The sequence below is a fragment of the Mustela erminea genome, chromosome 11 (genome assembly GCF_009829155.1).
Source record: "Mustela erminea isolate mMusErm1 chromosome 11, mMusErm1.Pri, whole genome shotgun sequence".
NCBI lineage: Eukaryota > Metazoa > Chordata > Mammalia > Carnivora > Mustelidae > Mustela > Mustela erminea.
The window spans coordinates 70,640,178-70,666,789 of NC_045624.1; the positions used below are offsets into that span (position 1 = coordinate 70,640,178).

General features: G+C 37.8%; 1 long non-coding RNA gene across 1 annotated transcript; it reads right to left on the reverse strand.

Moving 5' to 3' along the window:
* Positions 1-1,275: 1,275 nt before the first annotated feature.
* Positions 1,276-26,412, reverse strand: LOC116569483. The gene is made up of 3 exons (XR_004277054.1): positions 26,360-26,412; positions 24,829-24,896; positions 1,276-1,673 (listed from the first exon to the last, which is right to left on the reverse strand). It is a non-coding gene; the product is annotated as an uncharacterized LOC116569483 (long non-coding RNA).
* Positions 26,413-26,612: the final 200 nt, after the last annotated feature.

Below are 26,612 nucleotides of genomic sequence, written 5' to 3' on the forward strand. Positions count from 1 at the left end.
CATCTATGCACAAGTAAGTGGGTCCTTTGCAGAGCAACATGTAGGCGAATCCCAGTTCATAGAACTCTGTACGTATTTCCAGGTTGAGATGATACTGATAAAAAGGAATGAAAAGAATGGTGTGGAAGATTTCCAAAACACAGACTGTAAAAAAGATGAACTTAATGTCACTGAGAGGAAAGGGGAAACATTCTTGTGTGTACAAGGCCTGCGAAGTGGAAACAAATACTTTGTTGCATTGTACCTGGCAAGAGAAAGCGTGGTGGTGGTGGTGGTAGTAATATTCCCATTTAATAATAGGAGATGGGTGGCTGGGCACTTACCTTAACTTGCCCTAAGTCATACGGCGAGTTACTGGCACAGCTAAAACCGGTGGTGTTTTGGGAAATGTTTACATCATGAAACACTGAGGCTTTACATTTTTCTCAATATATGCCAGTCCTCCTAGGTACTTCTTGGAAAACAATGAGTAGAAACTAAAATACATGCTTAAAATGCCCGCTTCATGAATATTGCAAATGACAGGACAACGAGCCTTCTTACTCCCCTACTGCAGGAAATCGGAGTATTTAAAAAAAAAAAAAGAATCATTAGCAGTATTTCTCAAGGGAGAATATAGACTTGCAGCCTGTACCAGAATTCCACATTATTACCTGAATTCAGAGCTTATGGGTGTGTTTTGTCCACACCCTACATTCTTGGAAATACAGGGCCTGCCATTATGTAAGGTCCACTGAGATGATAACCTAACTCATCTCTTCACGACAGAGCCCTTCTTCTGATCATATATATATATATATATATATATATATTTTTTTTTTTTTTTTTTTTTTAATGTGCTCCCATGAGCCAAGCTGACAGGCTACCACCCAGACTGACACACATCTATTCATCTCTATGGCTGCCCACTCCCGTCGGTGGGAACCCTGACACAAGACAGAAGAATCTCTTGGAATGACCGCTATACTTGTTTTAATCATCTACAGAACCATAAAATGGGGACAACTCAGAACAGAGGAGAAGCTGGTTTAAAATACAGTCTAATTTTCCTCCAAGACCTGAGCGCCCAGCACCCTCCTCTATAGTATGGGCCTTTGTTGAGACTTATATTTCCCACCTGTATTTCTTTTACTTTTTCCAGCAACAGTCTGTCTTTGTACCAGCTCCTAAATAACCATAAATTTTGTTCTTATAAACCTTAATGAATGCCTGGCCAAGATGCTGTAACTATTGGCTTCTACATTGGAGCATAAATGGAAAGAAAAAAAAAAAAGTGTGCACAGTGAAAAACTGGATAAAATGGAAAAAAGATCACAGCAAACCCAAAGTCGCCATTTGCCTTTAATGTGAAGGAGGCCTTGTTTTCACGGTGTGGCAGCTTTCAGGGGTTTTAATCTCAAAGTGGCTGATCAATTTAAGGTAAGTGGCAGGCATTTGGCCTGGTTCCCAGGCTTGGCTTTGCTGCTCTGAGAAAAGAAAGGATTCAGTCAGACACACAGACAACAGGCATCATCGGCGGCTCCCACATTCCAAGCATTTTAACACAGATTAGGTTGGCATGATTCTACTGTTTACTGAAATCTCCTAGGTGTTGCATTTTCCCCTCTCCTTGCGTGGTTATCCAAGATGGTTTTCTCAGGTCAGGACCTTCATATGCCAAATAGCTTGCAGAGCTGTGAAGGGAGAAAGAAGAGCATGGGTCAAGACTCCCGATTAAAATGCTATTTCACTTGCTCCCGGCAAAATAGGAGACTTCACACAGCAGGTAACTGAGCGCTGAACTTTTTGCCTTAGGCATACATCGAGACAGGAACTGTTTTACATGCATTCCTGAGGGGGGAAAAAACGGAGATAATTTCTTTAATAAGGACAAACTTAATTCAGCTAGAAATGCCCACTGGATTAACAGGGTGATTTGTAGTTATTTTCTCTTCAGATTTTATAAGCATGAGCCTTTCACATAGGTGGAGCGATATTGCAACCGATGCAGTCTGTTTGTTAACATTTTCACATTATTCTTTAGTTTTTCAAAGCAGTTAATATTAAAAGAGCTCAGCAGATCCCTTGCCGCTATCTTATTTTCTATTTTAGCAAAAGGGAGTTTTCTTAATTCATTTGACCTACGTTAAATAAAATATGCATTCAGTTGATCTCATCAAAAAAATGTGTTAGTTATCTTTCTTGTGCTTTTGGCTGTATTATGCCTTATGGAAATTCTATATTTTTAAATACATTTTCACAGTTTTAAAAAATACTTTATCTCACTTTAATATATTCAGCCCTTTAGTCATCCTCATGACAGAGTTCCTCATTTTTTTCCTAAGAAATTTTATTAAAATAAATAATGTGTATTTTAAAAAACAATTTCCAGCTATTAAACTTTTCAAAAGCTGTATCCAAATTATTATATTTAGCTATACCCAGAAATGCCTTCTTAACATTAATAAATTTACATTAACAAAATTAACATTGTTGCAACTGAGTAATTATATTAAGACTGTGCCTGTGAGGGTTGCATTTATTTTATGCATCTGTTCTAATTTCTGTTGTTATATATGCAAGCGTGGTCTTTAAAAAATCAATATAGGGTTCCTCATTGATTAGAGAAAAAAAAGACATAAATGGGATGCCCAGAACTGCAGCAGCCATCTTGCAACCATGAAGAGAGCCAGACCAAGAGACCAAGCTGGCATGCTGAGGGTGGCAGACAGGGAAGATGAAGAGAACATGGCTTCGATTATGTCACTGAGCCACAGAACCAATAATCCTGAAACCATCCAACTCAGGATTTCATCTTATATGAGAAAATAAATTCCCTTTCATTTACTCAGCAATATTTGTTGAGCACCTACCCTGTGGGGTGCTGTCAGTGCCCTGTTCTAGGAGCTTGAATTTCTCAGTGAACAAAATACATAAGGACCCTACCCTTGTGGAACTAACATTCTAGCCAAGAGAGATAATAAACTAAAAACATAAATAAAGAAATAATACAGTATGTTAAGAAGTAGTAAGTGGATAAAGTGTATAAGTCAAGCACGGTAAAAAGGAGACAGGTGTTGAATAAAGTGAAGGTTGGTCAGCCTCACTGAGGAAGTGAGATTTGAACAAACACTTGAAGGAAATGAAGAAATTATTCTTTAAGCCAGTAAGAAGTAGGTTTTTTGGTTTTTAATTTTTTTTTTTAAAGATTTTATTTATTTACTTGACAGAGATCACAAGTAGGCAGAGAGACAGGCAGGGGGTGGTGGGTGCAGGCTCCCTACTGAGCGAGCCCGATGTGGAGCTCGATCCCAGGACCCTGAGATCATGACCTGAGCCGGAGGCAGAGGCTTTATAACCCACTGAGTCACCCAGGTGCCCCTTAATTTTTCTTCTTATTAAAAATCCTCTAAATAAGAAGGTGAGCAGAAAGAGACAGATATTTGGAATGTATGTGATGCCAGTTCCACTCAGTTCTTCCTAGTTCCTGTGAGCTAAAACATTTCTTTCTTTAAGTTTGAGCTGGGTTTCTATCTCTTGCCACTGAAAGAGACAGACTAGTACATTTTAAGTTGGTCACAAATAAACTAGTTCTGGATCCATGGACAATAAGCCCAAATAGATACTGAGCCATAATTCCATCCTCTATATAATGAGCTTGATTTTCCACACTGGGGATGTCTAGGCATCCATAAGAATGTGACTTAGCAGTCCAGACAATGGTATTACCAGACAGTGGTATTGATGAAAGAAGAAATATAAGTCAGTGGACGATAACAGAGAGCTTGGAAATAACTCCAATAAATGAAGTTAACTGATCTTTGACAAGGGAGCAAAGGCAATACAATAGAGAAAAGACAGTCTCTTCAACAAATGGTGCTGGAACAGTGGACATCCATATACAAGAAGAGTAAATCTAGACATAGACCTTATACTCTTTACAAAAATCAACAGAAAATGAATCACAGAGCTAAATATAGAACAAAAACTATAAAATTCCTAGAAGAGGCCATAGGAGAAAACCTACATGACCTTGGGTATGTCTGTGGCTTTTTACAGAGTCATTACCCATGAAAAAAATCATGGTTAATGCAGACTTCATTAAATTTAAAAACTTCTGCTCTATGAGGGACAATATCAAGAGAATGAGAAAACCAGCCACAGACTGGAAGAAAATATTTGCAAAACACACAACTGATAAAGAACTGTTATCAAAACAAAACAAAACCCAAAACCAAAATCAAAAAAACCTCTTAAAAGTCGACAATAGGGGTGCCTGGGTGGCTCAGTGGATTAAAGCCTCTGCCTTCAGCTCAGGTCATGATCCCAGGGTCCTGGGATCGAGCCCCACATCGGACTTTCTGCTCGGCGGGGAGCCTGCTTCCTCCGCTCTCTCTCTCTCTCTCTGCCTGCCTCTCTGTCTACTTGTGATCTCTATCTGTCAAATAAATAAATAAAATCTTAAAAAAAAAAAGTCAACAATAAGAAAACAAACAACCTAATTTTAAAAAGAGCTAAGGGTACCTGAGTGGTTCAGTCAGTTAAGTGTCCACCTCATGGTTTCAGCTCAAAGCGTGATCTCAGGATTGTGAGATGGAGCCCCGTGCTGGGCTCTCACTCAAACATGCACATGCTCTCTCCCTCTCTCTCAAACAAACAATGAGCCAAAGATCCTAACAGACACCTTGCCAAAGAATATATATGGCTGAACAATTAACATATGAGAAGATGTTCCACAGCACGTGTCATCAAGAAGATGCAAATTAAAATAGCAATGAGCTTCTGCACAACAATTAGAATGGTCAAAATTCAGAATATGGATGATACCAAATGCTGGCAAAGATATGGAGCAACAGGAACTCTCAATCTTTGCTGGTGGGAATACAAAATAGTACAGCCATTTTGGAAAACAATCTAGTGATTTCATGCAAAACTAAGTATACTCTTGGAATATGATCCAGCTATCACAAAAGAATTGAAAACTTATGACTACACAAAAACCTATACACAAATGTTCACAGAAACTTTGTTCATAACTGCCAAAACTTGGAAGCCACCAAGTTGTCTTTCAGTAGGTGAATGGTTAAATAAACTACAGTACGCCCAGTCAATGGAATACTATTGAGTGCTAAAAAGAAATGAAGAGACATGGAAGAACCTTCAGTGCATATCACTGAGTGAAAGAAGTAAGTCTGAAAAGACTACACACCATGTGATTCCACCAATATAACATTCTGGAAAAGGCAAAACTGTGGAGACAGTAAAATGATCAGCAGTTGTCAGGAGCTGGGAAAGAATGAAGAGGTGGAGCACAGGGGAATTTTAGGGCAGTGAAACTTCTATGTGGCACTGTAACGGTTGATAAATAACATTATGCATTTGTCAGAGCCAAAAAGAAAGTGTACAACACTTTCACAAAGTGTTCACACTTTTTCACAGTGATGAGCCCTTATGTAAACTATGGACTTTAGTTAATGGTAATGTATTAATATTGGTTTATCAGTTGTAACAAATGAACCACACCAATGCATGATGTTAGTAATAGGGGAATCTGGGGAGGGGAGAGAAATATATGGGAATCTCTGTTCTTTCTGCTCATGTTTCTGTAAACCTGAAACTTCTTTTTAAAAATAAAGTCTCTTGGGGGTGCCTGGTTAGCTCAGTTGGTAGAGCATGCAACTCTTGATCTTAGGGTTGCAAGTTCAAGCCCCAGAGTGAGTATAGTGATTACTTAAAAAAACTAATCTCAAAAAATTAAGACTCTTTAAAAAAAAAAAGCACTAAACATAATAGGAAAGATTGATCATTCAGACTCATTACAATTTAAAACCTCTGTTCATCATGGGATGCCTAGGTGGCTCAGTCAGTTGGGCATCTGACTCTTGATTTTGGTTCGGGTAATGATCTTGGGGTCATGGGATCGACCCGCATGGGATTGAGCCCCACTGAACACAAAGTCTGCTTGTTCTCCCATTGCTCCTCCCCAACTCACTCACCCTCTCTCTCTCAAATGAGTCAATAAAATCTTCTAAAAAAAAAAATAAAACCTCTATTCATCAAAAGACACCATTAAGAGAATGAAAAGACAAGAAGCAATGTGGGAGAAGATATTTTACATGGATAAATCACACAAAGAACTATTTCTAGGCCATATAAATATCTCTTATAAATCAATAAGAAAAAATGGATGACTCAATTATTTTTAAGAAAGGATAAAAGATATAAATACATTTCTTACACAAGAGAGTATCCAAATGGCCAATGACCAGTAGAAGGTGCTCAACATCATTAGTTACCAGGAAAAGGCAAATTGAAAACAAAACAAGATATCACACCCCAGAATGCCTAAATTTTAAAGGGTTGACAATAGTGAGGGTATAGACTGCGAGAAACTCTTAAAATGCTGTGGGACTGCAAATTGGCAAAACTACTTTGGGAATTTTGTTGCCAGTAAAGTTAAGCATATACCTACTCTGTAACTCAGCAATTCAGCCCCTAGGAGTAAATGCAAAAGAAATGCCTACATATGAGCACAAAAACATAGTTACAAAAATATTCTTAGTACATTATTCTTTATAGAATCAAGAGGCATCTAGGTGGCTCAGTTAGTTAAGCATCTGCCTTTGACTCAGGTCATGTTTTCCGTGTCCTGTGATGGAGTGGGGCATCAAGCTCCCTGCTTGGCAGGGAGTCTGCTTCTCCCTCTCCCTCTGCCTGCCACTCCCCCTGCTTATTCTCTCTCTCTCTCTGTCAAATTAAATAAAATCTTCCAAAAAAAAAAAAAAGGAATCAAACTAGAAGCCACACAAATGTCGATTAACAATGGAATGGATGGGCGCCTGGGTGGCTCAGTGGGTTAAGCCGCTGCCTTCGGCTCAGGTCATGATCTCAGGGTCCTGGGATCGAGTCCCGCATCGGGCTCCCTGCTCAGCAGAGAGCCTGCTTCCCTCTCTCTCTCTGCCTGCCTCTCTGCCTACTTGTGATCTCTCTCTGTCAAATAAATAAATAAAATCTTTAAAAAAAAAACAATGGAATGGATAAATAAAGTATATGCATAATGCAATACTATACATCTGTGAAGAAAACTATTTGTATGCGTAGCAACATGATTGAATTTTAAAAATGTAACATTTAGCAACAAAAAGTGTACCTACTATATAATCCGGTTTAAAGTTCAAAAATAGGCAAAACCAATTTATGGCAAGAGAAATCTGTGTAGTGGTTACCTTTGGAGGATGAGAGCACAAAGTAAACCTTTGTAATGTTAGTATTGAGCAGTATCTTGTTTTGTATGATAATCAAGCTACAAACTTAAGATTTGTGCCCTTTCCAGTCGATATGTTACATTTAAATAAGTAAAACTAAAAATATATGGTTACCTAAATCAACCAAACATAAATTAAAGCCATGAGCCGTAAAAATTCCTAGTTCCTATCATTGCAATAAAGAGAATTATTTCTTCTATATAACCATTCAGATGGGGTCACCATATGTGAATCTTGAAACTAACATGTAATAATCTTCAATTTCTAAGACTCCAAACTGTCATTCCTGGCTCCAAGGTAAATGGCAAGAACCTCCTCATACTAAAATTCACTCTTACTGTAGACACTCCGTTATCACTCTGATGCCCAACAAATTATTAATAATAATAGCTAATATTTTATGCAGTCTTACTATGGGCCAGTACCATACTGAGTGCTGGATATGCATATATTTGCATACTTAAGTCTGCCATTACCCCTAAGAGAGAGGTATTACTAAGCTACTTCACAGATGAAAAAAATAGGTTGAGAAAAATGTAATAAATGCTCCTCAGGTCATTGAATCAGTAAATATCCTTACTTACATTTTTTTTAAGATTTTATTTATTCATTTGACACAGAGAGAGAGAGAGAGAAAGGCAGAGGGAGAAGCAGACTCCCAGCTGAGCAGGGAGCCCGATGCAGTACTCCATCCCAGGACCCTGGGGCTCATGACTTGAGTCTAAGGCAGATGCTTAACCCACTGAATCCCCCCGCCAGGCGCCCTATCCTTAGTTACATCCAAAAGCAACCAAAAGTTTGGTTTAAGCATTTAAAGGTCATTGTGTAACTCCCAGAATTGCCAGCATGGTGAGTTGAGGCCTCTGCAATCAAGAACAGTGTCCCAAATGAGGTCACAGAAAGTTAATGCCCAGCCTGGGACAATGTGATCCAGTCCGCCAGCCAGGAACCCAGACACGGCCATCAACAGAACCACCGCTGCTCTGCCGGAACTCTCTGGGACCTCTGCCACTGTTGCACCAACGAGGATGACTTTTAGTTTCCACTGCACCGATCCCATTAAGGGCACACAATTCATGCCGAAGGGCAAAAAAGAATGATATGTGCACACTTCTGAAATGAGAAATCCAAGGGTGGGGAGCAGGGATTTGAACCCGGTGGGCTTGGCCCCAGCACCCGGGTTCTCATCTCCTAGGTTAGGCTGCCTGCAGATATGTGATATTACTTTACCATTTGAAGAACCAGGTGAGGCAAGCAAGTCTAAAAACACCCCACAGCACTTCACGCCACCATATCATGTCCATCAGAAAGCATCAACAATTTCTTGCTTGACTGATTTAGAAAGAAAGAATAAAAGTACTCATCTGTAAATTGGGCTTCCAAAATCACCCAACTGCTTTAATAAAGGCAAGTATAGAAGGTCTGGTATGACAGCTCAAGAGCCACCATGTGGGGCCATGTGGCCGCATGCTGACTCAGATGGGTGGTGAAGGGGGGGCCACTAATGAATCACCAAGACCACATCCTGCCCCTCCCTCAGTTTTTCCCCTGGAAGCTGCCCATCAGTCTTCCTGCTGAGATCTCCACCCAGGCATGAGGCTCAGGTATTTGCAGCAAATGTCTGTGAGGCTCAGAAGTCCCATTTTCCAGGAACATTTGGCCCTGGTTCTTTCAGCGGCGTCTGTGTGTTAAGTTGGCTATGACTAAGTGTGAAAACCGATAGTCTGTGCATGAGGACTCTGGGCTCAATTCTTGTCATTTTGTATTTCTCATGTGTTGTGTTGGGCACAACAGAACATCTAACATCATATACCCTCATTTTGACAAAGTTTTTGAGCTTATTTAAGCTAAAAGAAAAGTCATAATGTGAACACGTGATGCTAACTAGATAATGACTTGGGAGAAATGTGTTCTTCCTGAAAATTGTGCCGTGGATACATTTTCATTATAGCCAAAGACCAAGCAGGCATTTCATCCTGCTCTGATTCATCTTAGAAAAATGTGTGGTAAGCTATTCAAAATTCTCCCCCATTTACTTTCAAATAAAGAACAAGAGAAAAGGTCTTTTTTTTTTTTTTTTTTTTTTTTTTTTTTGTAAAGGCAATTTGGTAAAATTAGTATCTGTTGGGGCTTTTTTTTTGGGTTTGGTTTTGTTTGGGGGATTTTTTGTCTTCCAGTGAAGACAGGAGTAGGAGTAGGATTACAAAGGCTGAGGTAGCCAGTATATGGAGGAATTTGAAAGTGAAGAAGTCTGACCTTTATTCTGTAGGCAGGAAGTAATTCATAATGGTCTGTTTCATCTAATTTATTTTTAACAATTTTTAAGTCAAATACAATAAACAGAAAAGTAAATTTAATTTAGAAAATGATAAGGCAAAATGTGTTGCAACCACTACAGGTGACAGGTTGGAGGTAGTGGCTAATGCTGGGGTTGACCCTCCAACAATGCTGGGCTTCAGGTACTGACTTCCTTTCCCCAAACCCCCACTCCCTGCACAGCCAAAAATCCAAGTATGACTTTTGACTCCCCCAAACATTAACTACTACTAACCAGCTGTTGACCAGAAGCCTTACCAATAACAGTCAATTAACACCTATTTTGTATGTTATAGGTATTATATAGTGTATGCTTACAACAAAGTAAGCTAGAGAAAAGAAAATCATAAGGAAAACACATTATAGGAATGTACTGTATTGAAAAACATCCACATATAAGAGGACCCATGAAGTTCAAATCTGTGTTGTTCAAGGGTCAATGATACTATGGTGGTAATCGTTTTGCAATGTGTAAGTATATTGAATCAACACATTGTACACTTTAAACTATACAGTGTTACACATTAGTTATATCTCAGTAAAGCCCGGGGAGAATAGAAATAGGAGACTGCCAGTTCCTCAGAAAGTACCCTAGTGGCATTTTTAAAAATTATGATAATAGAGACAAAGCATAAAGCATGTATGTTCAGCTTAACATGTTATCCTCATCAAGGTCAAAAAGTCCAAGATCAGCAGCATCCCAGAAGTCTCCTGAATTCACATCCCTAATCAAAACTCCCTTCTTCACTGAGCTAAGGAAATCTCTACCCTGACATCTGGAATTGTCATTTATTTCATTTTTCTTTATGATTTTACTACCTACCTATGCATCTCTAAATAACACACTTTAATTTAGTTTTTCCTGAATTTTGTTTAAATGGAATCATACTGTATTTTCTTTGATCTTTGCTTCTTTTGCCCAAGAATATTTTTTGAGAATCATCCATGTCAGTGTTTGTAATCTATAGTCCATTCACTTTCTTTATTGTAAATATTCCATAATATATCTCAAATTGTTTATCCATGCTATGTTAGACATTTGGGTCATTTCCAGCTTGAGGCTGTTACAAACAATGCTGTGGTATGTGTGTGTGTGTGCACGCACGTGTGTGTAAGAGAAAAAAAGAGGATTAGGAAGATCTATCTAGCAGTAGTGTGTAAGTTGAACTCAGATACAAAGAGAAGGATCAGAGAATTCAGCTGGGCTCATCAGTCATACAAGACTAACACTGGAAGTCGGTGATTAACAGAAGGAATAAGGCAATTGATTCATGGCAATAGTTCACCAAGTAAAAGTTATACTTATTTAAAATTTTCATAGCTACTGCTACATTTCCTTTTTAAAGACTTTATCCAAAAAAAAAAAAAAAAAGTCTTTAGGAATGTATACTCTCACCAAAGGATTGTGTATGAATGAGAATGCCCGTTCTTCTGCATTTTTGCCAACTTTAGATATTATCCACCTTTTTAAACATTTGCCAAGGGGCACCTGGGTGTCTCAGTTAGTTAAGCAACTGACTCTTAATTTTGACTCATGATCTCAGGGTCATGAAATCAGACCCCTTGTCAGGCTGCATGTTCAGTGTGGAGCCTGCTTGAGATTCTCTCTCTCTCTTTCCCTTTTCCTCTCCCACTGCTCATATACCCCCCCACACACACACTCTGTCTCTCTCTCTCTCTAAAATAAATAAATAAATAAATAATCTTAAAAAAATGTTTGCCAAAATTACCAGGGAAATTTAAAATTTTATTTTTTTAATTTTGAAAATTCAAATCATTTTACCTTTTATTCTTAATTCTTAGTGAGTTTAAGCATTTTCTTACATTTTTCCATCAGACTATCATATTATATATATGAATTTCCTGTTCATATCTTTTGCCCATATTTCTATCAGCTGCACCCTGGCTTTCTTTTTGATTTGGGGGAACTCAATAAATTTTGAATATTAATATTTTTATTACCTATATTGTAAATATATTTACCTGTCTGTTGTCTTTTTGTTTATAGTGTCTTTTGCTATCCATAAATTTTTAATTTTTGATGTGTCACCTTGGCTAGGCTATAGTATCCAGTTATTTGATCAAATGCTAATCTTGGTTTTGCTGTAAAGGTATTTTGCAAATGTAAATAAAACCCCTAATCAGTTGACTTTAGGTAAGGTGCATTATCTTGAATAATCTGGGTGAGCCTGATTCAATCAGCTGAAAAGCCTTAAAAATAGAACAGAGGCTTTTTCCAAAAGAAGATACAGTTCCAAGCTACCTATGATTCTTGCTTCCTGAGGACCTGCCCTGCTCATTTCAGATTTCCTTAATCAGCCCCAATATCACATCAATCTATCTATCAATCTATCTAATATTTTTATTTATTTATTTTCCTTATTGGCTCTGCTTCTCAGGTTGAACCCTGACTGATACAGTATAGTATTTTTACATAGTCTACCATTCTTCTCATTTGTAGCATCCAGGTTTCCTGTCTTGCTGAGGTAGCTTTTATACAAAGATGTATGCAAATCTTGTTCATGCAACATTGACAGTAATGGCTAAAAACTGAAAAGTTCTCCTTCATTCCCCTTTACTGAACTTTCTCCATCTAAAGGCACCTATTGTCAATAAGATAGGGATATATTTGTCCAGCCTACATTTTATTTTATTTTATTTACATTCAATTAATTAACATACAGTGTATTATCAGTGTCAGAAGTAAAGTTCAGTGATTCTTCTGTTGTATATAACACCCAGTGCTCATTACATCTTGTGCCCTCCCTAATGCGTATCACCCAGTTACCCCATCCAAGCCACTTCCCTCCCCTCCAGCAGCCCTCAGTTTGTTTCCTATGGTCAAGAATCTCTTATGGTGGGGCGCCTGGGTGGCTCAGTGGGTTAAGACCTCTGCTCAGGTCATGATCCCAGAGTCCTGGAATCGAGCTCCACATCGGGCTCTCTGCTCAGCAGGGAGCCTGATTCCCTTCCTCTCTCTCTGCCTGCCTCTCTGTCTACTTGTAATCTCTGTCTGTCAAATAAATGAATAAAATAAAATTTAAAAAAAGAATCTCTTATGGTTTTTCTCCCTTTCTGATTTCATCATGTTTTATCTTTCCCTTCCTTCCTCTATGCTCCTCCATTTTGTTTCTTAAATTCCACCTATGAGTGAAATCATATGATAATTGTCCTTTTCTGGTTGACTTATTTCACTCAGCATAATACCCTCTAGTTCCATCCATGTCATTGCAAATGGCAAGATTTCATTTTTTGATGGCTGCATAGTATTCCATTGTATATATATATACCACATCTTCTCTATCCATTCATCTGTCAATGAACACCTGGGCTCTTTCTAGTTTGGCTACTAGTTTGGCTATTGTGAACATTGCTGCTATAAACATTGGGGTGCAGGTGTCCTTTTGGATCACTATATTTGTATCTTTGCGGTCAATACCCAGTAGCGCAATTGCTGGGTCATAGAGTAGCTCTGTTTTTAACTTTTTAAGGAACCTCCATGATATTATCCCAGCCTACTTTTTATGTAAAAAACTAATAGCCGTGTGTGTGTGTGTGTGTGTAAAAGTCTCTAAGTGAACCAAAAAAATCATACTCCAATTTAGTGACAATAATTATCTGTAAAAGGGGAAGGGTTGCTAGAGAGAAGTGAAGGAGGACTTTCAGAGCTTTTGTACTTTTGATTGTCTAAATCATATACAATAAAAATCTATTTGTATTTAATTTGGGTGATTTTTTTTTAACGATCTTAACCATTTTTAAGTACAGTTCAGTGCTGTTAAATACATAGGGTAATGATTTTAAAGGGTAAAAAAAACAGTTATCAACAATGACTGCAAGATTTCAAAGTTCAGAGACCAGGAAATTACTCCATTGAGATAAATAAATATGCCAAAAGAAAGCTGGTTTATTGCAAGCATTACCAACTTCAAAGCCTTTAAATACCTGGCTTAACTGCAGAATAGAAGAAATACACAGAATATAAATATATAAACATAAATGTAAAAATATAAAAAATGCAGAATAAAAAGCTTGAATGTGATGTCTGTCTAGAGAGCACACTCTTGGCCTAAATTTCAAGAGCGTATATACCTACAGGCCAAATTTGGCTTTTAAGTCAAATATATATCACCCTGGCAACTGTATAAGAAAAAGTGACCATATAAAGGTAGAAAACACAGAAGCAGTAAAAATGAATGTTACTGTAAAAAAAAATCAAAGTACTCACAAAATAAAAGGATGTAAAATATAAAAACATAAACCTAATACTGTGGGGAGGAGAGGAGTAAAGAATGGGTTCAAACTCAATGACCATCAAATTAATATAGACTGCTATATGCAGGAGGGGTTATTTACAACCTAATGGTAACCATATATACAAAGAATAAAGAGAAAGAAATCCAAATATATCACTAAAGAAAATCAGCAAACCATGAAAGAGAAAAATAAGAAGGGATCAGAGAAAATCTTTGGAAACAACAACAAAACAAATAACAAAATGACAATAAATACGTATCTTATCAGTTAATTACTTTGAATGTAAATGGACTACATGCTTCAATCAAAAAAGACGCAGCATTACAGAATGGATAAAAAAAGACCCATCTATGTGCTTCCTACAAGACACTCATTTTAGACCTAAAGACACCTGCAGATTGAACGTGAGAGGATGGAGAACACTTATCAAGAAAATGGCAAAGGAAAGCCAGAGTAACAATACTTATGTTCGATAAAATAAACTTTAAAACAAAGACTGTAACAAAAGACAAAGAAAGTCACTATATAATAATAATTAAGCCACTCTAACAAGATTTTAAATATTTTAAATTTTAAATATTTACGCACCCTATGTTGGGTTAATAACAAACATAAGGAACTAATTGATAATAATAATAGTATGAGACTTTAGCATCCCACTTATATCAATGGAGAGATTAAACAAAAAATCAACACTGAAACAATGGCTTTGAATGACACACTGGACCAGATGGATTTAACAGATATATTCAGAACATTCCATCCTAAAACAACAGAATACACATTCTTTTCCAGTACACATGAAATGTTCTCCAGAACAGATCACATATTAGCCCACAAAAAAAAAAAAAAAAAACCTTAACACATTTAAGAAGATCGAAGTTATGCCATGCATCTTTTCTGATCATCAACCCTAGGAAATTAGGATACAGTCACACAAAAAAATCTGGAAGGATTACAAATGCATGAAGGTTTAATCACCTGCTACTGAACAAGGATTGGGCTAGCCAGAAAATAAAAGAAGAAATAAAAAATTATGTGGAAACAATCAAAATGAAAACACAACAGTCCCAAACCTTTGGGATAAAGCAAAAGTGATTCTAAGAGGAAAATATATTGAATACAGGTCTACTTTAAGAAGAGAAAAAAATCTCAAAAAAATTAATTAATCTTACTCCTAAAGGAGCTGGAAAAAGAACAACAAAACCTAAAGCCACCAAAAGGAAAGAAATATTAAGGATTAGAGCAGAAATAAATGACATCAAAACAAAAAAAAAAAAAAAAAAAAAAAAAAAAAATTAAAAATAAAACAAATCAATGAAACCAGGAGCTGGTTCTTTGAAAAAAATCACTAAAATTGATAAATCTCTAACCAGACTTATCAAGAAAAAAAGAGAAAAGATCAAAAAAATAAAATCACAAGTGAGAGAGGAGAAATAATAACCAACACCACAGAAGTACAAGTATAAGAGAATATTGTGAAAAACTATATGCCAACTAATTGGACAACCTGGAAAAAATGGATAAATTCCTAGAAATATATTAACTACCAAAACTGAAACAGAAAAAAATAGAAAATTTGAACAGACTAATAACCAGTAAAGATACTGAATCAGTAATCAAAAAAACTGCCAACAAACAAAATTCCAGGACCAGATGGTTTCACAGGAAAATTCTACCAAACATTTAAAGCAGAGTTAATACCTATTCTTCTCAAACTATTTCAAAAAGTAGTAAAGGAAGGAAACTTCCAAATTCATTCTATGAACCTGGCATTACCTTGATACCCAAAACCAGATAAAGACATGACTAAAAAAAGAGAACTATCAGGCCAATACCCCTGATGAACATAGATGCAAAAATCCTCAACAAAGTACTAGCAAAATAAATTCAACAATACATTAAAAAAAAAAATCGGGGCACCTGGGTGGCTCAGTGGGTTAAGCCTCTGCCTTCGGCTCAGGTCATGATCTCAGGGTCCTGGGGTCGAGTCCCATATCTGGCTCTCTGCTCAGCAGGGAACCTGCTCCCTCCGCCCCCCGCCTGCCTCTCTACCTACTTGTGATCTCTCTCTGTCAAATAAATAAATAAAATCTTAAAAAAAAAAATCACTCATGGAGCTCCTGGGTGGATTAGTCTAGTAAGCGTCTGACTTATGATTTTGGCTCAGGTCATGATCTCAGGGTAGTAGGATCAAACGCACAGTGAGGAGTCTGCATGAGATTCTCTCTTCTTCTCCCTTTGCCCCGCTCCCCTGGCTCATGCTCGCTCTCCTCAAATAAATAAATAAACATTCACCATGATCAAGTAGGATTTATTCCTAGGTTGCCAGAGTGGTTCAATATTTGCAAATCAATCAACGTGATACACCACATTAATAAAACAAAGTGTTAAGAACCTTATGATCATTTAAATAGTGGAGAAAAAACATTTGACGAAGTGCAATAGCCATTCATGATAAACCTTCAACAAAGTAGGTTTAGAAGTAACATATCTCAACATAATAAAGGTCATATATGAAAAACCCACAACTAGTATTATCCTTAATGGGGAAAAACAGAGCTTTTCCCCCAAGGTCAGGAATAAGACAATGATGTCCACTGTCATCACTTTTATTCAACATAGTACTGGAAGTCTAGATGCAGCATCAAACAACAAAATAAATAGAAGGCATCCAAATTGGTAAGGAAGAATTAAAACTTTCACTTTTTGCGTAATGACCACATACCAAATGTAGAAAATCCTAATGACTCCACCAAAAAACTGCTAGAACTGATAAACGAATTCAGTAAAGCCACAGGATACAAAATCAGTGTACAGAAATCTGTTGGATTTCTATACATCAAATGAAGGAGCAGAAAGAGAAATTAAGAAAACAACCCCATTTACAATTGCACCAAAAATAATAGTATCTTATTAGGAATAAACCTACCAAAGGGGTGAGGGGACCTGTACTCTAAAAACTATAGAACACTGATGACAGAAATTGAAGACAACAAAAAGAAATGGAAAGACATTCCTCGCTCATAGGTTGGAAGAAGAAATATTGTTAAAATGTCTATACTACACAAAGTGATCTGCACATTTAATGGAATACAATTTTTCACAGAACTAGAACAAACAATTCTAAAATGGAGTCACAAAAGACCCTGAACAGCCAAAGAAATGTTGGAGGGGAAAAAAAAAAGAAAAAAAAAAGAAAAGCTGTAGGCATAACAAAAAAAAAAAAAAAAAAACAGCACTATCTGGGGCACCTGGTGGCTCAGTCATTAAGTGTCTGCTTTGCACTCAGGTCATGATCCCAGGGTCCTGTGATAGAGGCCCCACATCAGGCTCTCTGCTTGGCAGGAAGCCTGTGTCTCCCTCTCCCACTCCCCCTGCTTGTGTTCCCTCTCTTGCTCTCTCTCTCTCTCTCTCTCTCTCTCTGTCAAATAAATTAAATAAATACAGCTCCATCTACTATAGCATCAAAAGAATAAAACACTTAGAAATAAACTTAACAAAGGAAATGTAAAACCTCTATTGAGGAAACTACGAAACATCATGAAACAATAGACAATGTAAATAAATAAAAAGGTGTATTTTTCATGGATTAGATACAATGGACACACTTGTGTTCATTGGCAATACCCCCCAAGTTGACTTACAGAATCAATTCAATCTTTATCAAAACCCCAAGTGGCTCCTTTACAGATATTAAAAAACTGATCCTGAAATTCATAAGGAAATCCTAGCAACCCAGAATAGGTTAAAAAAAAAAGTAATCTTGATATAGAAGAACAAAGTTGGACGACTCACACTTCCCAATTTTAAAACTTACTGTAAGCTACAATAATAAAATAAGTATGATGTTGGCATAAAGACAGACATTTAGATCAATGGAATAGCATTTAGAGTCCAGAAATAAAGCCTTGCATTCACAGTCAATTAATTGTCAATACAGTTCAGTGGGAGAAAGAACAATGTTCGTAATAAATGGGTCTGGGACAACTGGATATCCATAAGCAAAATAATAAAGTTGGACTTTTGCCTCACATTGTATAAAAAATTAACTCAAAATAGATTTAAAAAAAAAAACTAAATATAAGGCTAAAACTATAAAATACTTTATCAAAAAGGCCTAAATTTTCATGACCTTAGAGAAGACCGTGGTTTCTTAGGTTTGAAACCAAAAGCACAAGCAATAACAGAAAATAAAAAATAGATAAGTTGAATTACATCAAAATGAAAAACTTTTGTGTTGCAAAAGTTACCATCAAACAAAAGTGAAAAGAAAACCCACAAAATGAGAGAAAATATTTGCAAATTGTATACCTGTTAAGGGACTTACTATACCTAGAATATATAAAGAACTCTTACAACTCAATAATAATATAACTTAATTTTAAAATGTGCAAAATATCTGAGTAGATATTTCTCCAGAGACTATATACAAATGGCCCATAAGCACATGAAAAAATGTTCAACATCATCAGCCATGATAAATAAAACTCAAAACCACAATGAGATACCACTTTACAACCCACTAGATTAGCTATAATCAAAAAGACAGACAACAGCAACTATTGTGGGGATGTGGGAAAACTGGAAGTCTCATAATTGCCAGTGGCAGTCTAAAATGGTGTACCCATTTTTAAAAACAGAATGGCAGGGACGCCTGGGTGACTCAGTGGGTTAAGCATTTTCCTCAGCTCTGATCATGATCCCAGAGTCCTGGAATGAAGTCTCATTTCGGGCTCCTTGCTCAGTGGGGAAACCAGTTCTCCATCTGCCTGCTGCTCCCCCTGCTTGTGCTCTCTCCCTCTGACATGTAAGAATGTAAAATCTTAAAAAAAGAAAGAAAGAAAGAAAGGAAGGAAGGAAGGAAGGAAGGAAGGAAGGAAGGAAGGAAGGAAGGGGAAGGAAGGAAGGAAAAGAAAAGAAAAGAAAAGAAAAAAAAAAGAAAAACAGATCAGCAGCTCCTCAAAATGTTAAACATAGAGTTACCCTGTAACCCAACATTCCACACCTTGGTATACATTCAAGAGAAATGAAAACATATGTCCACATAAAAACTTACACAGGAATGTTCATAGCAGCACTATTCGTAACAACTAACAAGTGAAAACAACCCAAATATCCATTGACTAATGAATGGATAAATGAAATGTGGTACATAGAAGTAATGGAATATTATTCGGCAGTAAAAAGGGATAAAGTAATGATCCATGTACAACACAAATGACCTTTGAAAACTCTATATGAAAGCAGCCCAACACAAAAGACCAGGTATTATATGATTCCATTTATCTGAAATGTCCATAATAGGCAAATTTATAAAAACAGAAAAGAAATTAGTGATTGCCTAGGGCTAGGGGGGTAGGTGGTTGGTGACCAGTTGGTTCAGATTTTTGGGGGGGATGATGAAAATGTTCTGGAATTAGTAGTATTGGCTGCACAATTCTATGAATATACTGAAAACCATTGAATTGTACACTTTAAAGAGGTGTCGTATATAGATATAAATTACATCTCAATAAAGTGTTTGTTTTTTAAAACACAATAAATTAAGTTAAATTAAAGACCGGATAGTAGTCATATCCATACAGAGAGTGAGATGAGATAACGCTAAGGCACTGCCCTAGAGTTGGGTAGGTGGGAACTGGTTAACTCTTACCTCCAAGTCTTACATATAAATTCTAAGTTTTCTGAATTTTCTTCTACAGTGCCCTAACTGCAAATTGAGCTCAGTATTATGCAATTTAGAACAACCAAAGTGTTGGACACGCTAGAGTTTAGGCACACTAGAAGACTCAGTAAGATTCATACCTAAAAAATCAAGGTTGCAGGGTGCCTGGGTGGATCAGTCAAGCATCTGACCCTTGGTTCCCACTCAGGTCGTGATCTCAGGGTCCTGAATGAGATGGAGCCCTTGTGATGGGCTCTTGTTCCACGCGGGACTCTGCTTGTCCCTCTCCTTCCCCCGTTCCCCTATCTCCTCTCACTTAGATGTGCACGCGCATACTTCATCTCTTGCTTGCTCTCACTCTCTCAAATTAATCAATTAACAATAATAATAATTTTAAAAATCAAGGTTGGGTGGACTTTTGGACAGAGGTACCAGGCAAGTTCAAAGGCAAAAAAGAAGTCTCAGACAATGTCAGCGTGTGGATAGCTGTATCTGCAAGCCTCCCGTAGTTTCTACCTTTACTTCCCATTGAAAAGACCATGGGTCAGTGGTAATGATGGTGTGCCTACTGTATGCCATACACAGTGCCAGGTGTGGACACAAAATCACGAATAAAGCAAGTTCTCTGCTTCTGAGCTTAAATGGAAGCAAATAATTACATTAAAGTAATAGCTATGTGCTCTGGTGGAGGTCTGGACTAAGAGCTATAGGAGCAGAGAAAAGGGAACAGTTAACTTTGTCCCAGTAAAGCGGAGAGAGCTTCCTGGGATGGTGACCTTCCAGCTAGGTCTTGAAGAATGAACAAAAAAAATGCCTGCAATGCCCTCTTGGCATTTTTTCTCCGCATATAAAATCTTGTTACGCTATTGAGCCTATATATACATATATATATATATAATATTGTATATATATGGATATCCTTATATATATCTACATCTATATCTATATATAGATATCCTTATTTAAAGATGAAGCAGAATTAAATAAATACCTAAAAGGCACTAAATATGCTATAAAGCTATTCAAAGAATAAGACATAGGTATGTGGTTTGAGACATTTATGGGCAATTTTTATTCTGCATTTATATAAGAACACAATTCGTTAAGAAAATAATCAATCATCAACCATAATTTATCCACTAATAGTTAAGAACTTTCTGTTCTATTTTTGCTTTATCAAACAATGGACTCATTTCTGAATGAAAGTCTAAGCTGAACCACAGAATCACTTAACTATAAGGCTAGAGATGATGACTCTACTAGGTAGTCTGGGCATCTTGACTTTAGTTCCTGCTGGGTTTAATTACTCCTGATTTAAAATCTTTCCTTTCTTCAAATAGTTTAGAAGGATTTTCTACCACTTCCCTTGATAATCTGTCTTTGTCACCTACGGTCTCACATGCCATCTGTTAAGCGAAACAAAGTGGAGTTTTAATGTGTAATTACTAGTAAAAACAAACTGGCAACCCAAAAGAATACTAGCATGGGACTTTTCAAAAGCTTGAATTTCTCTGACATACAATTTTATCAGCAAGTGGCCCCCAAATATTTGGCTGCATCTCCAAATAAGCCAAGTGCTTATATCTTAATATGATTTGTCAAGCAATTTCAACAGCACCCTACTCTTTGATTTCCAGGATGACCATCTCCTCCTGTGATAAAATTGAATTTTTTTCTGTCAGTTTAGTGGGAAAGGGGCAAAAATATGATAACAGGATGAAAAGTTTTCTTTCAGGAAACAGTAAGAAACTACCCCCTTATAGAAGAGCGTTTTCTTGCCTTCCATCCTTGGACTTGGCTGCTAACGTTTTAGGAACAGACAAGTATGCTCTCTCAGCGCCTATGCCTGGTTATACCCCCAAATTAGCCAAATAGATTTACTACTTATATTTGTAAGTTCCCTTTGGTTGTTGTTGTTTTTTTTTTTTTTGTAATTAACAGTGTTATATATGGTTTTGTTAAAACTATGTTTGCCAAAGGTATGACTTTAATTTCAACTCCTCTCTACCAACTTTCTTTTAGTTCTTGCTTTAATTTCTTTAAATTCAATGTTTTAGTCGCCCCTTCCCACCCCAAGGGGATTGGCTTTGGCATTCTTAAAAAACAAAACAAAACAAAAACCTTGATTATGACTGAAACACAGGATGAACTTTGAAGATATCCAGAGATATTTGGAAGTGTTTTTCCCAATATAATTTGGCCACAAAACAGGGGAGCAGAACAATCTTGAACTTAAATTAGTACTGAATGCTTACAGACCTTTACTGGTGGCAAATAATTGTTTCAGGGGAGGACAACTGAGTCACTGGTTTTATGTGAGCGGTTTCTTAACAAGCACAAAAGCAGAATGTTATTTTTCTCAAATGAAAGGTTAATTGCAGTCTGAGAATTCAACAGAGAACTGGGGAGGTGGCCCAATTAGGTGTCAGCGGTCCTCTGTCCTCCCTCACACCAGCTCTGCCCAATACCCCAGCCTCAGCCACTAGCCAGCACTAATCTAACCACTTCCCAGAAGCCTTTGTGACAAGAGCCTTGAAACCAGAGCCTCTCCCAGAGTAAATCCTGACCAAGATATCAGTCCATCCTGGCCAACTCCTTCCAGAGAGACTAGAGATAGGCTCTCTCCCTGAGTCCCTGGTTCCTTAGAAGTGTGGTCAGTCCCTACCTTGGTGACTCCTTTCAAAGAGAATTTACCCTGGGCCCTTATTATTTCCAAAGTCTGTGGAAAGTTCATGATGTCTTGTGGTGGGACCAAGCTTGAGAAACAGTCAATCTTGATCAGGTAAACCCTTGCTGAATAGTGTCAGAGCACCTCAATCCACCATTCATTCTTTTTTTTTTTTTTTTTTTAAGATTTTGTTTATCTATTTGACAGACAGAGATCACAAGTAGTCAGAGAGGCAGGCAGAGAGAGAGAGAGAGAGAGGAAGCAGTCTCCCTGCTAAGGAGAGAGCCCGATGCGGGGCTCGATCTCAGAATCCTGCGATCATGACCTGAGCTGAAGGCAGAGGTTTTAACCCACTGAGCCACCCAAGTGCTCCCACCATTCATTCTTTAGGCAAGTTTATAGGTGGCCAGTCCAGCCATGCAGCCATGAATTCACTTTTGGCGACTCTGCCAGCTATAAGGAACCTGTGAGAAAGCAACACAGCAGAGTGACCAAAGGCTTGAGCTCTGGACCAAACTGCATGATTTTGGACAAGCGACATAATCCCTCTGTGGCTTAGTACCTTCATTCATAAAATGGGGATAATTATAATACCTTGTAGGCAATTTCAAAGAATGAATGAGTTAACACGTCTGAAAGTGTTTAGAATAGTGCCCAAAACATGGTAAATGCCACATATATATTTGCTATTGTTATTTTTGAGCATGGCCAACAGACAGAGGTATGTAAAAATCAGTATGATATAATTTTTTTAAAAATTTTATTTATTTATTTGACAGGCAGAGATCACAAGTATGCAGAGAGGCAGGCAGGTAGAGAGAGAGGTGGAAGCAGGTTCCCTGCTGAGCAGAGAGCCCGATGTGGGGCTCCATCCCAGGACCCTGGGATCATGACCTGAGCTGAAGGCAGAGACTTTAACCCACTGAGCCATCCAGGTGCCCCAGTATGATATAATTTTTTAAAAATTAAATTGTACTTCAATAGGCTTCAGCTTTGATTGGATTTCCTATATATAGCATGGAGATACATTTTTAATTACTATTCAAGAGCAACCATTCAAACACTTCTTGAACTGGTCTTCACAGAAGATTATTCCAGGAGACATTAATTAGGTGTGCCAGACAACAAAATTAGTTGTGCAGCAAACAAATTAGTTTGTTCACCCATTAAACAAAATTTAATTGATTTCTTGACTCCAAGATTTCTTAGTCTTTCATGTGATATGTACATTACAAAACACAGGAGAAAGATTTGGTATGCAAGGCTTACAAGTTTAAGTGAATGCAGAATCCTTTGTTCTTAGAGTTCTCATACATCCACTAGCTCCCCCAAACTGTGTTCCAGAGGGAATGCTATGGATGCTACTTGGCAGCTGACAAAAAGACTATCATGTCAAGTAACATTTAAGTCCCATCTTCCTAATTCTTAATTGGTATGAATAAATTATATCACACTGGGAAAAAAATATTCACAAGGGTAGAAACCAATGAACAGTTTCCAGATTTAGAGTTTTCAAAAACCAATAAAATTAATAGGTTTCCACTCTTTTATCTTACCAAAAAAGATCATTTAGATAAATTGTCTTTTATTATTACCATCGTTTCATAAAAGAACCAGTTTTAACAACCAAAAATTGAAGGAATAATATAACTTAAGGGTAAAGAACTGTTATTAAAATTGAATCTATTTGGCCATTATTGAATTGAAATAATAATTATTAATATTATTGAAAAATTCATTACATTATTTGCATTTTTGTCACTTTGCCTCAAATCAGGGAACATTTCTTCTCTGTTATTTGGGAATCACTGATATATACAGCAGCTTATGGAGCTTGTCAAACTAAACCTATGTATTCCAGATTCGTTTTACTTTGCAAAATATTGCTTCTTACTTATTGGCGCCATTGGTCACAACCATGGAGTCCTGCATGTCTGGTGGACTATCACCCATATGTCTGGATATTATTATTCAGACAGATGGTGCTTTTGTCTTGCTGGTATGTTAAGAACACTGCGGTGGTAGAAGGAGAAATGGACCCTACAAACACATCTTCATGCCTCTCAGGGCATTTTGTCCAAACCTCCAACCACATCTTCTAGAAATCCCTTCTGTAATATAGGAACACTCTCTCTTTTCTCAGAATGTGCACCACCTTGCCTCAATTAAGACATAGTTCTCCCATAAGGAGGCTATACTTCTGCTGTCTTTCACGTAGAAGTTACACATTTCCCCCACTCTGTCCAGGTTCGAAGGAGGGAGCGATGTCTTCCTCATTCCCTAGTGCAATTTCCAGACCCTTCTTACTCTTTTATACAAAAATTGCCTGAAACACTTTCTTCTCACATTTCAAAAGATTCCCCTCATTTTTTTTTTCCCTCTCTCCTGCTTTTCAGACTCCTTCGTAAGATCCTTTCTTTACCATCCATCCAAATATGGCATTCCTTGCTTTGGTCTGTGACCCTACTCTTTCTCACTTTATATTCTTTCCCTAAGATTTCTCAGTCAGTCCCATAGGATTGATGATCATCTACTTACTAATGAATCTCAGATTTTTATTTCTTGTCTAAAACTCTCTTCCGGGCTTCAGACCTGTACATCCTGCTCCTCATCCCACCCCACCCCACCCCCACATTACTCACAGGCTCCACAAATTGAACGTGTTCGTAACTCACCTCATTCTCTTCTCCTGACACCTGTGTTTCCTAGCCCAGGCACTGCTCCGTCAGTCATCCAGCCAACACTGAAAACGAAGGGACATTTTTACTCTTCTTTTTCCTTCACCTTCCCCATCCCTCAGAGCCCAAATCCCATTTCTCCTTGAGATCAGTAAAATCTACTTTCTAAGCATCTCTCGAAAACTACCATTTTCTCTTTTGCCTGTACCACTAGGACTCTAGTCTCACCCCTTCAGTATTTTTTTCTGCACTTTGGAGTGATCTTTCTGATTACAGCATCCCCAGGCCTGAAACCCTTTTTTAACCTGAAAGCAAGATCCTTCCTGATCTGGCTGCCCCTTGCTTCTGCAACCTGCACTGTCTCCCCTCTTATTCCCAGTGACCTTCGGAGTCTTAAAGAAGCCATGCCCTCTTGGGACTCTAGGCCTTTGCACATGTTACTCCCTTTTTAGAAACACTTCTCCCCACCATACACCCATTTACCATTTACCCCACACCTTTCTTTGCTTGGCTCATTTTTTCTTCTGACTTCAGGCCTAGCTTGGATTATCTCTTCCTGCATAAAGATTTCACAGATGCCTCAACTCAGTATTGGCTTAGGAGCCCCTTCTCTGCACTCTTATTGTGTACTGTCCTTTCCCTACTGTAGAATATCCTACAAAAACAATTGTTATTTGTTGAGCTGTCTACTTCCCCCTCCAAACTATAATCTCATGAAGACACAGACAATGTTATTCTATTAATCGTCATATTTCTTGAGCTTTGCACTTGGCCAGCTCCTAAGAGGCACTCAATAATATCTAAAAAAAAAAAAAAAAAAAAAAAAGAATTAGTGCATTTGATGATGGTTTTCTAAATTAAGTGTTCTTATTAATGGATGTATCACTTAGGTCCCAAGAGGAAATAACACACTCAAAATAGGTTGATTTGGCGACAAGTGACTTACATAGGGATTATGTACAAACGTGGGGTATGCAAACTTGTAGTAACGACTCAGTAATTCAGGCTCTTGCCACCCTTAGCCCAGAAGCAGTTGCAGAACAGGAAGGAGAGAGAGTCATATAGAGCTGGTCACTTGACAGGAGCATTGGCCTTTGGTTAAGAGACAGAGCCAGCATGAAGCTATTGTATCAGTCAGGAATCAACCAGAGAAACAGAACTAGTAGGAGATAAACAGTAAGGCATTTAGTGCAAGGAACTGGCATATGTAATTGTGGAGACTAGCAAGGCCAGGCCACAATGTGATAATAGGCCTTTGGGAGGGGCCGGCTGAAACTCTCAGACACAGGATGAACCTCCTGTCCATTGATAGAATTTGGTCTTCTAAAAGTGAGAAGCCTCACTTCTGCTCTTAAGGGCTCAAGTGACTGAGTCAGGCCTGCCCAGATGACCTAGGAGAATCTTCCTTACATAGAGTCAATTAATTATAGACTTCAGTCATATCTAAAAAATACTCTCACAGCAATACCTGAGTTCGTGTTTGATTAAATGACTGAGAAATTCAGCTAAACGGACACATAAAACTGACCATCTCAGCCAACTTGAAGGAAGGGAGCCAGGGAAGGCACATCCTGTCCTCACTCTCCAGGCTCTCCATTGGCCAAGCCCTATTGGCTCTCGAGTCAGAAGGCAGAACCTATTGATGGAATCCTGACAGATCACTGGATTCCTCACACCTCTGGAGTGCCAGACTGGGAGAGGGAACCAAGCTCCAGATGGCGCTCTGTGGGTGCAGTGTGAAATTTCTCAAAAAAAAAAAAAGTGAATGAGGATTCAGACTG